Raw genomic sequence first — 20,609 nt, forward strand, 5'->3', positions numbered from 1 at the left:
GCGAGGTCCTTGATCTTTAAGAAACACTTCTTTGATTCTCACTTGCAAAATTTATTCCCTACAGAAGAGGAGCAACTAGCACTTCAAGACCTTGAGGACTTATCTACAGAACACATTCTTGGTGAGGGAGGTAAGATCCCCCCCATCTATCCGTATTAAATCTAGGAAATTCCCCCCTCTTACAGCCTGTACAGCTGTTGATTTATTTGTGCAGGTGGTAACTAAAGGTTTTTTGGATATTCCAAAAGGGGTGGGTAGAGATAACCTCAGCTGTGAGGAACGGAGGAGATTGGACGTCCTGAAGGGGCTTCCTGACATTGTGTTGAAGCCAGCAGATAAAGGGGGTAACATTGTCATATGGCCTAAGTCCCTCTATGAACAGGAGGCACTTAGGCAGTTGAATGACAAGGCCTGTTACAAGCGTTTAACATTTAATCCCCTTTTGTCTTTTACAACTCAATTAACGAAAATTCTGAATTTGGCTGTTCAGAATTGTGTAATTACTAAAGATCTAGCTTTGGCCCTTCAGGTACAGGAACCAGCTATCTCTACACTATATTTGTTACCGAAGGTACATAAGAATCTCGAGGCCCCTCCAGGACGACCAATTATTTCCGGTACCGGTAACTTTTTGGAAAAAGTTAATCGGTGGATAGACTCAAAATTACAATCTTTGGTTGAGAGTTTACCATCATTTATCCTGGATACAGGGGAGTTCCTTAAACAGATAGATGGTCTTCATGTAAGTCAAGATATGATGCTGGTGACAGGTGATGTTGAATCCCTGTACACCAGCATCAAACATACAGATGTATTGGCTGCTACCCAATACTTTCTCAACATGTCAAATTTGCCAGGTAATATAATTGCCTTAATTCTTGAGTTACTTGAGTTTTCCCTGATGTATAATTTCTTTACCTTTATGGGGTCCTTCTACCTACAGCTCCAGGGTACCGCTATGGGGACTTCTTTTGCCCCCGTGTATGCTAATCTATTCCTGGGGCTGTGGGAGAGGGACCTCCCCCTGTCAGATCGGTGTCTGTCGATGGACCGCATCCCCTTTTGGGTGCGGTACATCGACGACATTTTTTTGATCTGGCAGGGGAATTCTTCCCAACTCTGTGATTTTATGACGGGTATAAACTCAAATGGTAAAAATATTCATATCACATACAATTGTGATGCGAATAAGATTAGTTTTTTGGATGTCACTGTTTGGAGGGCTATGGACAATAATTTGCAAACTAGCATTTTCAGGAAGGAGACATCCTCTAACATGCTGTTGCATGCTACCTCTGCACATCCCAAACATGTAATTAATTCTGTCCCAATAGGGCAGTTCCTGCGATCGCGTAGGATCTGCTCTACTGAGCGGGAATTTGAGTTTCAGGCAGGGGATCTTGCCGATAGGTTTCGGGAGAGAGGTTATAGTGGGCGAGCGATTAAAAGAGCATTTAATCGTGCTAAATGGTCTACACGTCATTCTTTACTATACAAGAAAAAAGAGACAAAAGTAGACAACAAAGTAAGATTCATAACCAATTATAATGCGCAATTTGCTCGTATGAAAGGTTGTCTCAAACGGGCCTGGCCGATTCTTCAGACCGATCCTGTTCTAAATCAGTTCCTTCCATCAATGCCCAGTATTTCCATTAGGCGATCAAGAAACCTTCGGGATCATCTTGTTCGTAGTTGTTACCAAACGGAACCAAAAACTACTTTTCTCGATGCTGGCCGTCCTGGGAGTGGCTGTACTCCTTGTGGCCGATGTGTCGCCTGCCCTAATGTTGATTGTATCAAAGTGTTCTTTAATTCTTCAGGAACTAGAACATATGACATTAGAAGTTATATTACCTGCACGACACGTTATGTGGTGTATTTTGCCATATGCCCATGTAATCTTATATATATTGGGATGACTACTCGGCAATTAAAAACACGTGTTCGTGAGCATGTACTCGGGATACAGGTGGCAGTCGACCATGAGGACTTGGCCACTCTCAGGACAATACCAAGGCACTTTAAACTTAAACACAACTGTGACAGTTCATTACTTCGTGTTAGGGGTATCGATATAATTAAACCTGGCATTCGGGGTGGCAATCTAACGAAGAGGCTATCCCAGGTTGAAACTCGTTGGATTTGGTCCTTGGACACAGTATACCCAAAAGGACTTAATGAGGCTATTAGCTTCGCTCCATTTTTGTAGTCATCTTATGCGGCTTCATCATTGACTATTTCTTGCTCATGTGCTTTGTTTTTAATTATTGTTTTTATATTTTATTTTAGTGTGGTGTCCACTGATATGCTGTGTCCTTACCCTCTATGCTTTTGGACAAACATGACAAGGAATTGTGGCTGTCCATCTTCCGCTTGTACATGGGGATGAAGACTCTGCGCTTGGCAAATCTGTGATGCGGATCCATTTTTATTATTTATATGTTTTTTCTGTAGTTTATGATTTTTTATTTTCTGTACTGTTATCTTTGTTGTTGATTTTTTATTTTTTTGATTATTATTATTATTTTTTATTTTTATTATTATTAATTATACAATTGAGGATATTATGGAGTATGTTTACTGCGGTCAGCAGTGGTTGACTATGATTATTAGATGGTCTAAGCATAGGTATACACAATTGTATATGCTGCCCCCGGGTAAAACATATATTCCAAATGTTGTCATATTTTGTTTTTTCTTTATTTGTTTTCTTTTTTTTTTTTTTTTTTTTTATTTTGTGTTATATCAATGTGTCCCGTCATCACATTTATGCCTTTCTTATGTTTCATTTTATTATGCCCCATATGGTTCATATATTCACGGATGGATGCGGATGTGTCCTATAATTGTGGATTAATTATTCTGCCTATTGGCTTCATAGCCCTACTATCTACCTCTCCCCCCTGACGACTCTTGTCCTCCCAGCACGCATGTGGGCCGCTGCTGCCTGTGCGCTCGGCGGCTCTCGGCATCTGGGTTGCCCGGTGACTGGTCACGTGCGCGTGACATCATCGGTCAGGTGATGCCGACGCCGTCTCGCGTCTGGGTTGCCGCGGCGACGCTTGCGTCACTATGGGTGGGGCGAGACGCGCCATGGGGTAAATGGAGTGAGGGATCTTCATCTGAAGTTCCTGCCCACTGACACTAGAGCCATATGACACTATTGGGGGCGGAACTTTTGGTAGCCTCAGTATGCGGCGCCGGCAGTGCTTCCTCAAAAATTATCCGGAGTTAACAGCCCTGCTCCAGAAGGTGCGAAGACTGTGCGCGCACATCCGCCGGTCGCCTGTACACTCCGTTCGTATGCAGAAGCTGCAGCGATTGCTCCACCTTCCCAACCACCGCCTCATTATCGACATTGCAACAAGGTGGATCTCCACCCTGCACATGGTGGAGTGGCTGTGCGAGCAGAGGCAGGCCATAATGCATTTGTGTGAGGATACACGGCCAGGCACTTTGAGAGCAGACATGGAGTTGACAGGTGTGCAGTGGTCGAAGCTGAAAGACCTCTGTAAAGTCCTTCAGTGTTTTGAGGAATGCACACGGCTGGTAAGCGCAGACGACGCCATCCTAAGCATGAGCATCCCACTTATGCGTCTGCTCATGCAAACTTTGATAAGGAGCAGGCTTCTGCAGCCAATGTTGATGAGGAGGAAGAGGAGGAGGGAATCCTTGATGACATTCAGCCATTGTCTGCTCAGGGACCTCTCCTGGACGAGGTGGAGGAAGAAGAGGAGGAGGAGGATGATGATGGGGATGATTACTTAGGGGAGGAGGATGCATCTCGTGGGGCAAGTGAAAATGTTGGCGTGGCAAGGTCTGGTACAGGGTTTGTGCGTGACTGGAGGGATGTGGATTTGCCAGAAAGTGCTCCTCCAACCAGCACTCGCAGTGCATCATTGCCACCGGGAACAATGGCCCACATGTCAGATTATGCCTTGCAGATCCTAAAAAGGGACCCCTGCATTGCCAAAATGATGAACGATGACGACTACTGGTTGGCCAGCATCCTGGATCCACGCTATAAAGGCAAATTACAAAACATCATGCCACAGGAGAACCTTGACCTAATATTGGCTAATAAACAAGCAACTCTGGTAAATCGGTTACTTGAGGCATTCCCAGCACACAGCAGCGGTGATGGTTCTCACACGAGCCGTACGGGCCGGGGTCAGCTTGGCAGAGGTGTTCGTGGTGCACACAGCAGAAGTGGCGTTGGAGACAGGGGTTTCATGACAATGTTGTGGACTGATTTTTCAAGTACCACTCACACAACTGGTAATACTGCATCGATGGAAAGTGACAGGAGACAGCAGTTGTCAACTATGGTTACAAACTACTTTTCCTCCCATATCGATGTTCTCCCACACAGGTCATTCCCCTTTGACTATTGGGCCGCTAAACTGGACACCTGGCCTGAATTGGCACAATATGCCTTACAGGAGCTCGCTTGCCCAGCTGCAAGTGTGCTATCGGAAAGAGTCTTCAGTGCAGCTGGATCAATCCTGACAGAAAAAAGGACCCGTCTGTCAACCCAAAATGTGGATGATCTAACCTTCATTAAAATGAACCACGCATGGGTTTCCAAGGATTTTGTCCCACCTTCCCCTGATGACACATAGGGTGACAGAAAAATGGCTTGCTTTGGTCCACCTCTTCCTGGGACTTCACCTATTTCACCTTTTGCATCAGCTGAATGTCCAACATCAACATATGCCACTTTGTAAAACTCCCTAACTGTGCTGCCTCCCCCCCCCATGGCCGGGGTCACCACCTAGCGCACGACACCGTGCGAGTGCCGTTGCCCTGGACAGGTGGGTAGGCCAACTCTTGGGCGCGGGCACTGGCACAGGGTCCCTCATAGTGCAATCAAGTGTCTCTGACGGTGGTGGTGCACACCCGCCGTCAGACACACCGCCGTACTATGAGGGGCCCAGTGCCAGTACCGACGCCCACGAGTGGGCCCCCCTTGCTTGGGCATGGCCCCAGCATTTGCAATCTTTACCTCTCCCTGCTCCTCCACTGTGTAGTCTGGGCCGTCAAATCCATACTGTGCCTGACACCGTCTGAGCCTGCCTCCTGATGTCTAGACATATATTTTGAATGTGTACACTATGCTATCCATACATGTTATCCGGGGATACGGTACCCTTTCTAACCTTTGTGCAATCACGTGCAAGCCATACTGGGCCTAACACCGTCTGAGCCTGCCTCCTGATGTATAGACATATATTTTGAATGTGTATGCTATCCATACATGTTATCTGGGGATACGGACCCTTTCTAACCTTTGTGCAATCACGTGCAATCCATACTGGGCCTAACACCGTCTGAGCCTGCCTCCTGATATCTAGACATATATTTTGAATGTGTACACTATGCTATCCATACATGTTATCCGGGGATACGGTACCCTTTCTAACCTTTGTGCAATCACGTGCAAGCCATACTGGGCCTAACACCGTCTGAGCCTGCCTCCTGATGTATAGACATATATTTTGAATGTGTACGCTATCCATACATGTTATCTGGGGATACGGTACCCTTTCTAACCTTTGTGCAATCACGTGCAATCCATACTGGGCCTAACACCGTCTGAGCGTGCCTCCCGATGTCTAGACATATATTTTGAATGTGTACACTATGCTATCCATACATGTTATCCGGGGATACGGTACCCTTTCTAACCTTTGTGCAATCACGTGCAAGCCATACTGGGCCTAGCACCGTCTGAGCCTGCCTACTGATGTCTAGACATATATTTTGAATGTGTACACTATGCTATCCATACATGTTATCTGGGGATACGGTACCCTTTCTAACCTTTGTGCAATCACGTGCAAGCCATACTGGGCCTAACACCGTCTGAGCCTGCCTCCTGATGTATAGACATATATTTTGAATGTGTACGCTATCCATACATGTTATCTGGGGATACGGTACCCTTTCTCACCTTTGTGCAATCATGTGTAATCCATACTGGGCGTGAGAACGGCTGGCGAGCTGTTAAGCAAGCTACAGCAACTGTGGTTTGCACACGTAAGTTTTTCATTTTTTCAGGAATGACGGTTAGGCCTAATTCCGGAACTGCGGTTGACCTGCACTTACTGGGAAATCATGGTTCGCGGATAATAATTGTAATCAGTGATCCCCATCACTAACGTTGTTCAGCGGGTTATCTGCACCTGTAAGCGACAAACGCTGGCCTTTTCAGTGTAGCGCACATGCAGCCACGGACATGTAAGGGCATGGCACACCAGTTATTGGCCAATCTCAAGTGCCAGAGCCTCACGTGTCCCTCTAGTAAGCCCGACTCGGACCGCGGGGCATGACGGAGTCTCGTTCGTTAACGGAATTAAGCTTGCAATGTGTGCATCTGTTCTGTAGCTGGCATGGTTGAGGTTTCCCAGGTGGAGTCGAATTTAACCATAGGCTCCACTCCTGGTGGTGCCCTTCAGGACATTCCTTTAAGGTTCAGCTTTGCAACCATACTGCCCACGTAAAACAAACACTTTGCCTTCATGAACGCTGTTTGGAGGGTCATGACTCGTGGGAATAACGCAGCCCAATCAGTTAACCTGCTAGAGAGATCATTCGTTGCTCCCAAGCATGACATCACACTCCCTAGGAGGAAGGTAATGCCACTGTGGCGACCGTACTCCTGGGGGCGACACAAGTGCACTGATGCCCAGCCACTGCTCGATGAATCTGCTGGTACATTGACCCAGACCACTACATTCCCCTCGCACGCTACACGGCCTGAATCTGACCCTGATGAAACTCAGGTTACCCTTCCCATATACAGTTCCATCTTACACGGTGACAAAGAGGAAGCTGCAGATGAAAGTGCAGGTTCGGCCCACCCGCCATCAGACACACCACCGTACTATCAGGGGCCCTGTGCCAGTGCCGTCGCCAATGAGTGGGCCCCCCCTGCTTGCTCAGGATCACAGCACTTGCAAAGTTGAAATACTGTGCAGTGAGATGGAAGATGGGGATGACGAGGAGTCCAGACAAGTACAGGGATTCCCTAGCGAGGAGACTTATTTGATTGTTTTCAATGTTGGGACAGCAATTTTTGGGGAGCACTATACTCTGGAGAATGATAGATGGGGCCCACCATACACTGGAACATTCCAAAGGTGGACATCAGACACTGGAGCAGCATTTACAGGGCCCATTATACACTAGAGCATTAGAAATGGGGCCCATTATGTTTGGAGTATTATTTGGGCCCATAAGACAGTGGAGCTTCATCCATGGGGACCAACATATACTGTAGCATTATGTGGAGCTCATCATATACTGTTTCAAACATTATATGGGACCAATGATTCTGTATGGAGAAATAGATGGGCCTCGTCATGAGATGTAAAAAGTGAAGTATTTTTCATTGTACTATACTGCTATTTCTCTGCCGTATCGGAGCATGATGAGTTGTGGTATGTGTTAAAGGGGCGCTCTTTCACCCAGGGCAGATGAAAACCTGGAGCCAGCCCTAACCCCCCACAACTTTAGCCAAATAACCCCCATTTTTCAGTGCGTAACTTGTATTATGAAGTTAATTAAGGTTGACAAGCTTAAGTAAGAAGAATTGATGCTTTTGGCATTCAAATGGGCACTGTAGGTGTGTTTCCTGTCCTCCTCTCACTGCCGACTTTTATTCCCCATTGACTTACATTGGGTTTCGTGTTTCGGGACGACCCCGACTTTTCCCTATAATCGGCCGATCTTGCTCGACCCGACTTTTGGAAAAGTCGGGTTTCACGAAACGAAACTCGACCCTAAAAAACCAAAAGTCGCTCAACTCTAGTGTAGCAGTATCGGAGCATAATCATATCTCTACAACATTTACAATATATTAATATTAGAACTCCTTAAAGGGGAGGTGGCATTAAAGGGATACTCTACTTCAATCCCCTACATCAGTGGTCCCCAACCTTTCTTGCACCAGGGACCGGCTTCAAGCAAGACCATTCTTCCATGGCCCGGCAGGGCGGGGATGGAGGTGTGACAGGGGTGGGGCTTTGGTCATAAGGGGGCGGGGCTATGGACACAGTTGTAGTTTAGCAGTGCATACTTATCATTTAATTACAGTATAACATTTATAATGTGACTCAACATGGCTCTGCTTCCACTCTCCCATCCTGTTTACATGGCTCTGCTCCCACTCTCCCATCCTGTATACATGGCTCCGCTTCCACTCTCCCATCCTGTATACATGGCTCTGCTCCCACTCTCCCATCCTGTATATGTAGGGAAGGTGACCTGACGGACGGACTGACTGCTCAGATTTGAAAAAGGGAAAACAGCTAGGAAAGTATAGGTGACGTGCATACCTTGAACTGACATTAGAGGGCAGGGAGGAGTGTGAGCATAGGACTTGACATCAGCTTAGGGCTAAGAAACCGTTGGTCATGGGGGGTGGAGTTATAGGGAACCGTGAAAGCTATAAATTTGACAGGAGGGTTCCCCAGGGGGAGCTCAAGTGACGAGGAGACTGTTACAGTTGCTGCACTGTGAGGAAAACCCAACCAGGGGGACTGAGGAGAATGGAAGTCAGGGGGGTGGTCCTGACACGAAGAACCGCAGTATAGACGAGGCTCCGGGTGTAGGATACCGTAAAGGGAACGACGTTTGATCAGTAAAATTACTGTTGGTGTACAGGTCTAAGGAAGCCACAGTGACGGAGCTGTCAGAGCGTCACTAAGTGGGAAGAGACGGTGTGTAGATATACGCCGAAGGTGAAAAGTATGGTACGTCAATGTGTTCTGTAACCGGAGAGCCTTGAAGAGGATTGTGGTGTGCTGTGTGGACGGCGAGAGAATAAACTTGGACCTGTTGCACCTGAAACTTGCCTCCATCTTGCCCCCAGCCCGGCCCAACGACCCTACATATACATGGCTCCCCTGTCCCATCCTGTATACATGGCTCCCCTGTCCCATCCTGTATACATGGCTCCGCTCCCACTCTCCCATCCTGTATACATGGCTCTGCTCCCACCCTCCCATTCTGTATACATGGCTCCCCTGTCCCATCCTGTATTTATGGCTCCGCTCCCACCCTCCCTCCCTTGTATATATGGCTCTGCTTCCACTCTCCCTCCCTTGTATTTATGGCTCCGCTCCCACTCTCCCTCCCTTGTATATATGGCTCCGCTCCCACCCTCCCTCCCTTGTATATATGGCTCTGCTTCCACTCTCCCTCCCTTGTATTTATGGCTCCGCTCCCACTCTCCCTCCCTTGTATTTATGGCTCCGCTCCCACCCTCCCTCCCTTGTATTTATGGCTCCGCTCCCACTCTCCCTCCCTTGTATATATGGCTCTGCTCCCACCCTCCCTCCCTTGTATATATGGCTCTGCTTCCACTCTCCCTCCCATGTATTTATGGCTCCGCTCCCACTCTCCCTCCCTTGTATATTTGGCTCCGCTCCCACTCTCCCATCCTGTATTTATGGCTCCGCTCCCACTCTCCCTCCCATGTATTTATGGCTCCGCTCCCACTCTCCCTCCCTTGTATATATGGCTCCGCTCCCACTCTCCTCCCATGTATTTATGGCTCCGCTCCCACCCTCCCTCCCATGTATTTATGGCTCCGCTCCCACCCTCCCATGTATTTATGGCTCCGCTCCCACCCTCCCTTCCATGTATTTATGGCTCCGCTCCCACTCTCCCTCCCTTGTATATATGGCTCGCTCCCACTCTCCCTCCTTTGTATATATGGCTCCGCTCCCACTCTCCCTCCCTTATATATATGGCTCCGCTCCCACCCGTGTATGTATGGCTGGGCTCCGCCATCCACCGCCATCATACTTACCCTCACGTCGCTGAACTTCCTTCCCGTCGCTGAACTTCCCTCCCTGCATCTTGCGGCGCTTCAGCTTCTTCCTGTGCGGAGCGGTCATGTGCTACCGCTCATTAAGGTCCATGAATATGGACGCCACGCCTATGGGAGATGAGTGGCGTCCATATTCATGACCTTAAATGAGCGGTACACTTGACCTCTCAGCGCTGGATGAAGCCGCCGCGCCGACAGGGATGCAGGGTGAGTATCAGCTGCTGCACCACCGCCGGCTCCCCTTGTGTCCACGGACCGGCAAGAGCACTGCAACGGCCCGGTGGTTAGGGACCCCTGCCCTACATACCAGAAAATCCATATAAAGATATAGAGAATGACGGCAAACTGGTTTTAACATGAAAACACTAATTGTTATTATTTATTTATACAGCACCATTGGTCCCATGGTGCTGTACATTAGATGGGGTTACATCAAAATACAGATAACACTTACAGTAAACAAAACTAACAATGGAAGACTGATACAGAGGGGAGAGGACCCTGCCCTTGTGAGCTTACATTCTACACAAAGGCAATGATGAATCAGGACGGCATTGTGCGTCATTCCTTAAATGGGTCATTTGGAGTAAGTGGTGTGCAGCTCTTAATAAATATGGCACATCTATGTGCCATGCCCCAAACAGCTCCGCCCACTTATCAAAAAGTAGGTGGAGCTGTTCAGAACTGGCATAAAAGCAATCACAGTTGCCAAATTATCCAGCGATGTACAGAAGATGACACCAGAATCAAGGAATCAGGTGGGATCACTGGTGTTCCTGCATTCAGTGCCATTCAGGACCACAAAGTAGAGAGCAGCGGATCATGCAAACTACAAATTTGCCTGTTTGTACATTTTTTTCACAGGAGATTTAATTCACAAAGTACTGTAGTTATTCTCGACAAATGTAATGTCCCTTATTCTGGATCTCTCCAGACCCCAGACGGCAATAAATGTCATATGTAAATAATAAAGGATCATTATACCCACCGCGCCTCTCCAACCCTGCCACTCCTCACTGCTCATCTCTCTGACCCTGCCACTCCTCACCACTGACCTCTCTGACCCTGCCACTCCTCACCACTCACCTTGTGATGTATAATGTCTGCAAGATATGTTTTCTGTTGCAATGTGCTAACAAATCCTCCATTTTCTTTGAGAAGCTGCCTGCCAGTGTCTCAGTTACATTGCACACTACAGCAGCTTCCCTTCCCCCGAGTGCCATAAACCAATTTCCTGTCACCCCATTTGGCTTCTCTCAGCCTCAGCTGAAAGAGGAAAAAAAAGTGCGGGAAAGGAAAACTCTTTGTTTGAAATAAAGGTTAGAGGTAACCCTTTAAGAGCCTGCCCTGCGAAAACCGTACCAAGTAGAGATATGGAAATCATATTTTTGTAACCTGAGCGGTCCCAGCTTCGATACCGCGTATCTTTCGAAGTTCTACCCTGTCCAGAACATGAGATAGGATTTCCGCCCAAATGGACGGTCATATCGCATAGATGTTTGATGTTTTCTTGATAGGCTCATTACGCTGGGAAACATGATACCACTGATGAGTCCATACCAGCTTCTCCCATAAAGTTATAGCTAATCTAAGTTTTGTAGCCAAAACATAACTTGGATAAGAGAGGTGGGATCAACCCAGAATGCACCTCTCTGTGATGTCACATAGGAAAGTCTATAAGGCATTCCCTGGCAGAACCAGCTCAGAACAGCTGCAGAGTCCGGGCTGACAAGAACTCAGATGAGTGGAGACGCGCAGCTCCGCCTCCACCCCCCGTAAAGCCACATGGGATGCCTAACAACAATATGGAACTGTGAGTGTAATCTCTTTGTTTTCTCCACTTTTATTTTATACCTGTACTGTACATATTTTATGTCTCAATTTTATAGCAACTTTTATCTGTAATCACTGTCCTCTTTCAGAGAATAAATGAAATAATTATTTAGATCTGTCTCCATGCTCTAAGAATCGAACTATATGCCTTTGTTAGATAATCGCTACTAATTCAAGGGGTTTGCCACGGACCCTCTTAATTTAACACTGTGAATTAAGTAACCGTGACTGGTGGCAGCGCGTTGTGCACGGCTATTGCGGCTTGCTGGCAGTCCAGAAGGGTCTTATATTGCTGAATAAGGGTCTGCGGCCACAGCATTGATAATTCCCTTACTGCAGAAGCCTAATTGCCGGTTCACAACAGGCAGCCCGTCCGGCGACCAATTATCCTAGGTGCAGTTCCCTGACTGACCTAAGGGTAAGGGGGGCGCCGGAGAGCTGCGAGTTCCAAAGTGGAACTGAGAAAGTGGGATATACATAAATCCCCGCAGTACTTGGAAGGTTGATAGCAGTGGTGGGGTATCCAAAATAACCCCCCCCTGCGGCAAATTGTAGAGCGAGAGTAGCTTGCTGGATATTTTGGTCACATGGTGCCAGTGGTGGGATACTAAGATAAGCCCCAACTGTGCCTGTGATAGCCGTGTGCCGGCAGTGTGTCTCGTCCCTCCGTCCGCTGATACACCCATGTCAGTGGTGGGACTGTGACATAGTGGTGACACAGGGTCCGCTGTCCGTCGCATTTTGGTGGCAGCGGGACCCCCGTTAGTCGCCTCCGTAAGTGGACGAACGGCCGTGGGCTGTTCGTCACAAATTGGTGGCAGAGCAGTGGGATAATCCTAGAGCATTAGTGATTTGGTTTGAGCAATCATTCCTCTCACTAAAAACCTGCACGGTTCCTGCGGGAATCCTGCATCATAGGTTTTGGAGAACAGACTCAGTGGTTACTAGTCCTGAGACATTAGTGTGTACTTGCAAGTATCCCCCTCCCGTCTCTTCGTTTTTCTTTTTCTATCTTTTATTTGGCAACCATGGCGGCAAAAGGAGAACCTTGGTACAACTGGCAGACAAAGGAAGTTCTTGGTGGGTTATGCACGTACCAAGGCCTTGACGCCACGAACAAAAACAGAGCTCAAATGATCGCGGCTCTAGTGCAGCTGGACAACGACCAGAATCCAGCGAGCGCAGAAGTTGGCCCAAGTGGCAATGGGGCTGCAGCAGAGGCTCCACTCATGAGCGCGGGCCCCACATTCAACCAGAGCACGCTGGACCCCTACCTGCAAGTGGCCTTGGACGCACTCCCTGCCGAAGACCGTGATGGACGTCTGGCGCTGATCCAGCAAGCTCGAGAGAGAGCAGAGCAGCGAGCCGAGCGGGAGGCTGAGAGAGCTGAGCGCCAAGCAGAAGCTCAGAGGGCACATGAGCTGGAGATGCTCCGACAAGGGGGGCATGCCCCCACAGCCCGAAGCGGTGAGACCAGCAGCGTCCAGACTCCTAAACCCCGGCTAGAGCATTTTCCCATGATGGAAAAAGACGGGGACTTGGACACGTTTCTGCGAGCCTTTGAGAAAGCCTGCAGACAGTACCAGCTGCCTAGAGACCAATGGGCAAGGTACTTGACCCCAGGGCTAAAAGGCAAAGCCCTGGAGGCATTTGCTTCTCTTCCGCCAGAAGCCGATGACGACTATGACGCCATCAAGCAGGCGCTGATCGCCAAATACCGGCTGACACCTGAGGTATACCGAAAGAAGTTCCAGCACCTCCAACGTGGCCCACACGATAGCTACAGTGATGTAGTGCAAGGACTCAGGACCCACTTTGACCAGTGGATCCATGGACTGTCCGTTGAAACCTTTGAGCAGCTACGGGACCTGATGATCAAAGACCAGTTCCTGCATCTCTGCCCAGCTGAGGTCCGACAGTTCATCCTGGACCGCGAACCAACGAACGCGGACAAAGCGGCGCAGATCGCCGACAACTACGAGGCCAACCGGAAGCCCGAGACGCGGAGGCCAGTCGCCACCAGCTGGAAAGGGGGTAAGCCAGCAACCAACCCCAATGCCCCAGCTAGCTGTCCCTCCGGAGGCCCTGTCCCTGTTGCCAACAACAGGCTGGCTACTGACAGTCGCCTGTGTCACCACTGCCAGCGGCCTGGTCACTTCTTTTACGCCTGTCCGAACAGGCCGAAGAACCCCCCAGCCAAGGCCCCCGGGCCCAACGCCTCTGTTCTTTTGGTGGGAGGTGTGGTTGGGAGGGCTGACGACAATGTTCAACCTGTTCAGGTGGGGGCTCCTGAAGAGTTTGTTGAGGGGAAAACCCTGACTGTCACCGGGATTGGAGGCACCCGTTGTCCCTTGCCAGTGGCACGAGTTTTCTTGACTGGGGTGCCGGGAGTGGGTTGAGGGAGGTGGGAGTGTCTGAAAACCTGCCCACTGATGTTTTATTGGGGACTGACTTGGGGCGGATGGTTGCATACTACGTCCCTGACACCCTTCCCCAAACTGATAATAAGGGTAACGTTAACCCTGATGATGAAGAGTTTGTTGAGGGGAAACTGAATGTGTTACCTGCTAATGCCTTGATGAGTAATGATGCAACTAACAACCATTCCTTCCCCAGGTATGATGCTGATGCTGATGTGAATGTACCAAAGCAAACTGATAACCATTCTTCTCCTAGGAAGGATGATGATGATGTTGATGTATCTGTGCCGACTGAACCCGTTAACCCTTTCTTTGAAGCGGTAGATGTGTCCACAGGTACCGAAGTGCTCAGCCCCGTCACTCTGCGGAGTGAGACGGCTGAGGAACCCCTGGCAGGAGTAAGCAACGGTGCTCAAGGACCATGAGGAAGGTAATGCCATGCAGCTGACCAGTGCCACCGAGGAAGGTAACTGGCCCATAAGTAGCACTGCTCCTGAAGTGTTGGGGGTGGATGGGGAGGTAGAGCCCAAGCCAGCACCGGCTGGTGGGTCTGTAGAAATAACACCGTCTTCTGGACCCTCTGCTGCTACAGGAGAGACTGAACCAGAGGTGAACCCAGAGCCGGTTCCAGAGGGTCCCAGTAAAGAGGGGACCCTGACGTCACTTCTGGCAGCCTCCAGCATGGAGTTCCAGGCTGCTCTGCACTCAGATGCCAGCCTGGAGAAATTGAGAGGTCTCGCCGAGACGCCCACCTCCAAGTCTGATAAGGAGAGGGTGTTCTGGGAACGAGGAAGGTTGTACCGGGAGACAGTACCCGGAGATCCTAAAAAGGAGTGGTTGAGGGAAAGACAGCTGGTCGTCCCCTATCAGTTCAGAACCGAGTTGTTGCGGATTGCCCATGAGATTCCACTAGCTGGACACTTGTGGATCAGCAAAACAAAGGCACGGCTGTCTCAACACTTCTATTGGCCCAATATGGGGACAGATGTAACACACTACTGCCGCTTCTGCGCCACCTGTCAAAAAGTGGGTAAGGCGGGGCCTGCTCTTAAGGCTCCCCTTATTCCTTTGCCGGTGATAGAGGAGCCTTTCCAGAGAATCGCGGTGGACATTGTAGGACCGCTGTCCGTCCCCAGCAGCTCCGGAAAGCGATACATTCTCACCGTGGTAGACTACGCTACCCGGTACCCAGAGGCAGTAGCTCTGTCTTCAACCAGGGCAGATAAGGTGGCTGACGCACTGGTGACCATCTTTTCGAGAGTAGGATTTCCCAGGGAGATGCTTACCGATCAAGGGCCCCAATTCATGTCTCGCCTAATGGAGGCTCTCTGTGAGAAAATGCAGGTGGCGCAGCTGGTATCGAGTCTGTATCACCCACAGACTAATGGTTTGTGTGAACGTTTCAACGGTACCCTCAAACAGATGCTCCGCATACTGGTTGAGACCCAAGGGCGCGACTGGGAGTAGTACCTCCCACACCTGCTGTTCGCTTACAGAGAAGTTCCGCAGGCCTCGACCGGGTTCTCTCCCTTCGAGCTCTTGTATGGCAGGCGAGTCCGGGACCCCTTGGGTTGATAAGAGAAGCCTGGGAAGATGAGCCAAACCCCACAGAAGTGTCCATCGAGGATTATGTCATGCGCTTCCGTGACAAGATGCAGACCTTGATGCAGTTGGTGCATGACAACATGACGCAGGCTCAGGCTGACCAGAAGCGCTGGTACGACCAGAATGCCCGGGAGCGGACCTACCAGGTGGGTCAAAATGTGTGGGCGCTGGTCCCTGTACCAACGGATAAGCTTCAGGCAGCCTGGGAAGGCCCGTACGTCGTCCACCAACAGCTCAACCCGGTCACCTACGTAGTCACGCTTGACCATGCTCGGGGTAGGCGCAAGGCCTTTCACGTCAACATGCTGAAGGCGTACTACGAACGTGAAGCTTGCGTCCTACCGGTCTGCAATCTGCCAGAGGATGGGGAGGAAGATCCCCTCCTGGACATGCTGGCCCAGGCCAAGGCCGATGGGTCCATTGAGGACATGGAGATAAGTGGTTCGCTAACCATATCCCAGCGGTTGCAGTTGATGGCCACCCTGGAACTCTTCCGGCCCGTGTTCACCAACTGTCCTGGGAGGACGGAGTTAGCGGTTCATGAGGTGGACACCGGGAATCACGCCCCATTACGGCGAACACCTTATCGGATCTCTGAAACGGTGCAACAAGTCATGCGCCAAGAGATCGATGAGATGTTAAGGCTGGGGGTGATTCGATGGTCAAAAAGCGCGTGGGCTTCACCTGTAGTCCTCATGCCTAAAAAGGATCGAACCACCCTGTTCTGCGTGGACTACAGGGGGCTCAACGCCATCACAACCTCTGATGCCCACCCAATGCCGCGCATCGAGGATCTGCTCGAGCGGTTGACAAACGCCAACTACATATCCATCATGGATTTGAGTCGGGGATACTGGCAGATTCCCCTGAGCCCTGAGGCGCAGGAGAAATCCGCCTTTATCACCCCCTTTGGACTGTACGAGTCCACGGTTATGCCCTTCGGCATGAAGAATGCCCCTGCCACTTTCCAGCGGATGGTCAACCACCTGCTTCGGGGACTGGAGGAGTACGCAGTGGCGTACTTAGACGATATTGCCATCTTCAGTTCCACCTGGGAGGAACACCTTCAGCACCTCCAGGAGGTGCTCAAGCGTCTTCACCAGGCAGGCCTGACCATCAAGCCGGGGAAGTGCCAGATAGGCATGCGCAAGGTCCACTACCTGGGGCATCGGGTAGGCGGGGGTTCCATGAGTCCGGAGCCAGAAAAAGTGGACGCAATCGTGTCCTGGCCCACCCCCAGGACCAAGAAGCAGGTGAAGTCCTTCTTGGGCACTGCAGGGTACTATAGGCGGTTCGTACAGGACTATAGCGCCCTTGCCAAACCCTTGACTGACCTCACCAAGCAGAGGCTACCCCAAACAGTCAACTGGACAGATGACTGTGAGGCGGCTTTCCAAGCTTTGAAAGCAGCCCTGTGCAACTCTCCAGTGTTGAGAGCAGTCGACAGCAGTGGCCCGTTTCTGGTACAGACCGACGCCAGCGAGTTTGGCCTCGGTGCTGTACTTAGCCAGGTCGATTCGGGGGACCAAGAGCACCCCGTGTTGTATCTGAGCCAGAAACTTTTGCCGAGGGAAGTGGCATACTCGACCATCGAGAAGGAGTGTCTGGCCATGGTGTGGGCACTGCAGCGTTTGCAGCCCTACCTGTACGGGCGTGCCTTCACGGTGGTAACTGACCACAACCCTCTGAGCTGGTTGCACACAGTGTCCGGAACCAATGGAAGATTGCTCCGCTGGAGCCTTGCCCTTCAACAGTACGATTTTACTGTAAAACACAGGAAGGGCAGTGAAAACGGCAATGCCGATGGGTTGTCCCGCCAGGGCGAACCCGCTGAGGTGCGCATGGCCGATTACCGAGAGGTAATGCCTCCTTAGCGCCCTCTTAAGGGGGGAGGTGTGATGTACAATGTCTGCAAGATATGTTTTCTGTTGCAATGTGCTAACAAATCCTCCATTTTCTTTGAGAAGCTGCCTGCCAGTGTCTCAGTTACATTGCACACTACAGCAGCTTCCCTTCCCCCGAGTGCCATAAACCAATTTCCTGTCACCCCATTTGGCTTCTCTCAGCCTCAGCTGAAAGAGGAAAAAAAAGTGCGGGAAAGGAAAACTCTTTGTTTGAAATAAAGGTTAGAGGTAACCCTTTAAGAGCCTGCCCTGCGAAAACCGTACCAAGTAGAGATATGGAAATCATATTTTTGTAACCTGAGCGGTCCCAGCTTCGATACCACGTATCTTTCGAAGTTCTACCCTGTCCAGAACATGAGATAGGATTTCCGCCCAAATGGACGGTCATATCGCATAGATGTTTGATATTTTCTTGATAGGCTCATTACGCTGTGAAACCTGATACCACTGATGAGTCCATACCAGCTTCTCCCATAAAGTTATAGCTAATCTAAGTTTTGTAGCCAAAACATAACTTGGATAAGAGAGGTGGGATCAACCCAGAATGCACCTCTCTGTGATGTCACATAGGAAAGTCTATAAGGCATTCCCTGGCAGAACCAGCTCAGAACAGCTGCAGAGTCCGGGCTGACAAGAACTCAGATGAGTGGAGACGCGCAGCTCCGCCTCCACCCCCAGTAAAGCCACATGGGATGCCTAACAACAATATGGAACTGTGAGTGTAATCTCTTTGTTTTCTCCACTTTTATTTTATACCTGTACTGTACATATTTTATGTCTCAATTTTATAGCAACTTTTATCTGTAATCACTGTCCTCTTTCGGAAAATAAATGAAATAATTATTTAGATCTGTCTCCATGCTCTAAGAATCGAACTATACGCCTTTGTTAGATAATCGCTACTAATTCAAGGGGTTTGCCACGGACCCTCTTAATTTAACACTGTGAATTAAGTAACCGTGACTGGTGGCAGCGCGTTGTGCACGGCTATTGCGGCTTGCTGGCAGTCCAGAAGGGTCTTATATTGCTGAATAAGGGTCTGCGGCCACAGCATTGATAATTCCCTTACTGCAGAAGCCTAATTGCCGGTTCACAACAGGCAGCCCGTCTGGCGACCAATTATCCTAGGTGCAGTTCCCTGACTGACCTGAGGGTAAGGGGGCGCCAGAGAGCTGCGAGTTCCAAAGTGGAACTGAGAAAGTGGGATATACATAAATCCCCGCAGTACTTGGAAGGTTGATAGCAGTGGTGGGGAATCCAAAATAAACCCCCCCTGCGGCAAATTGTAGAGCGAGAGTAGCTTGCTGGATATTTTGGTCACATGGTGCCAGTGGTGGGATACTAAGATAAGCCCCAACTGTGCCTGTGATAGCCGTGTGCCGGCAGTGTGTCTCGTCCCTCCGTCCGCTGATACACCCGTGTCAGTGGTGGGACTGTGACATAGTGGTGACACAGGGTCCGCTGTCCGTCGCGTTTTGGTGGCAGCGGGACCCCCGTTAGTCGCCTCCGTAAGTGGACGAACGGCCGTGGGCTGTTCGTCACACACCTCTCTGATACCCGCTACTTGTCACCGCTCACCTCTCCGACCCTACCACTCCTCACCGCTCATCTCTTCAACCCCGCCACTCCTCACCGCTCACCTCTTCAACCCCACCACTCCTCACCACTCACCTCTCCGACCCTCTCACTCCTCACCACTCACCTCTCTGATACCCACCACTTGTCACCACTCACCTCTCCGACCCTGCCAATCCTCACCGCTCACCTCTCTGATCCCCGCCACTCCTCACCGCTCACCTCTCCAACACCCTCACTCCACACCGCTCACCTCTCTGACCCCCTCACTCCTCACCGCTCACCTCTCTGATCCCCCACCACTCGTCAATGCTCACCTCTCTGATCCCAGCCACTCGTTACCTCTCGCCTCTCCGACCCTGCCACTCCTCACTGCTCGCCTCTCTGACCCCGCTACTCCTCACTTCTCACCTATCTGATTCCTGCCACTCCTCACCGCTCGCCTATCCGTTCTTGCCACTCCTCACCGCTCACCTCTCCGACCCCGCCACTCCACACTGCTCATCTCCTTGATTCCTGCCACTCGTCACCACTCAGCTCTCTGATCCCTGCCACTCGTCACTGCTCACCTCTTTGATCCTCGCCACTCCTCACCGCTTACCCATCTGACCCATGCCATTCCTCACCGCTCACCTCTCTGATCCCTGCCACTCATCACTGTCACCCTTCTGGTCCTTGTTGCATCTTCCGATTGCTGTCACTCATGCTGAAATCTTCGGGCCTCTTACACCACTCCGGGCCTTATCAAGGCAAGAATCCCCAGTTCAGTTTAAGAGGTATATAATGCTCATGACGATCAGAGGATGGATGCGATGAGGACCAGACACAGGTGACAGTGAGGAGCGAAGAGGCCAGGTAGGAAAATGGTAAGGTCGGTTTAAAGATGTCTTCTATATTCTTCTTTTTAATCCTTTGGTGACCTTTTATGGTTCAAAAAAATGGCAGCCATTCTGCTGATTCTGCACAGAAGCAAATGACAAAAAAATGCATATTTTGGTGAATGCAGATTTTTTGGTAGAATTCAGTTGTACTAGAATTTTCTTATCTCTACTGAAGTGAATTGTTCTGAAGGTAATAATGTACCATAATTGCTGAGGAGTATGCCATCTGCACGCATGGGAAATAAAGTAATAAACAAATCAATTCATAAGTCTAGTCCTTGGTCCAGTAACCTCTATCGATGGTCCATGACGACTGGATGGGAGCCCTGTAGACTGTCTCAAACCTTCTGGAATCTCTAACACTTCTTCTGATTTGTATTTTTGACACCATAGACGCAATGTCCTTTCAGGCCTGGGACAGCAGCAGGTAGGAGGCAATTCACAAAGCTCCTGTCGGGCAGATTCGGACTGGTGGGACTAATGGATCAGGGTCCTGCAAACTGATTCACTCAATTTGCAAAATGATGCTCTATGAATTGGGTAACAAATTACT

Source organism: Dendrobates tinctorius, unplaced genomic scaffold, assembly GCF_039654945.1.
Source record: "Dendrobates tinctorius isolate UK_male_01 unplaced genomic scaffold, ASM3965494v1 ptg000077l, whole genome shotgun sequence".
Lineage (NCBI taxonomy): Eukaryota > Metazoa > Chordata > Amphibia > Anura > Dendrobatidae > Dendrobates > Dendrobates tinctorius.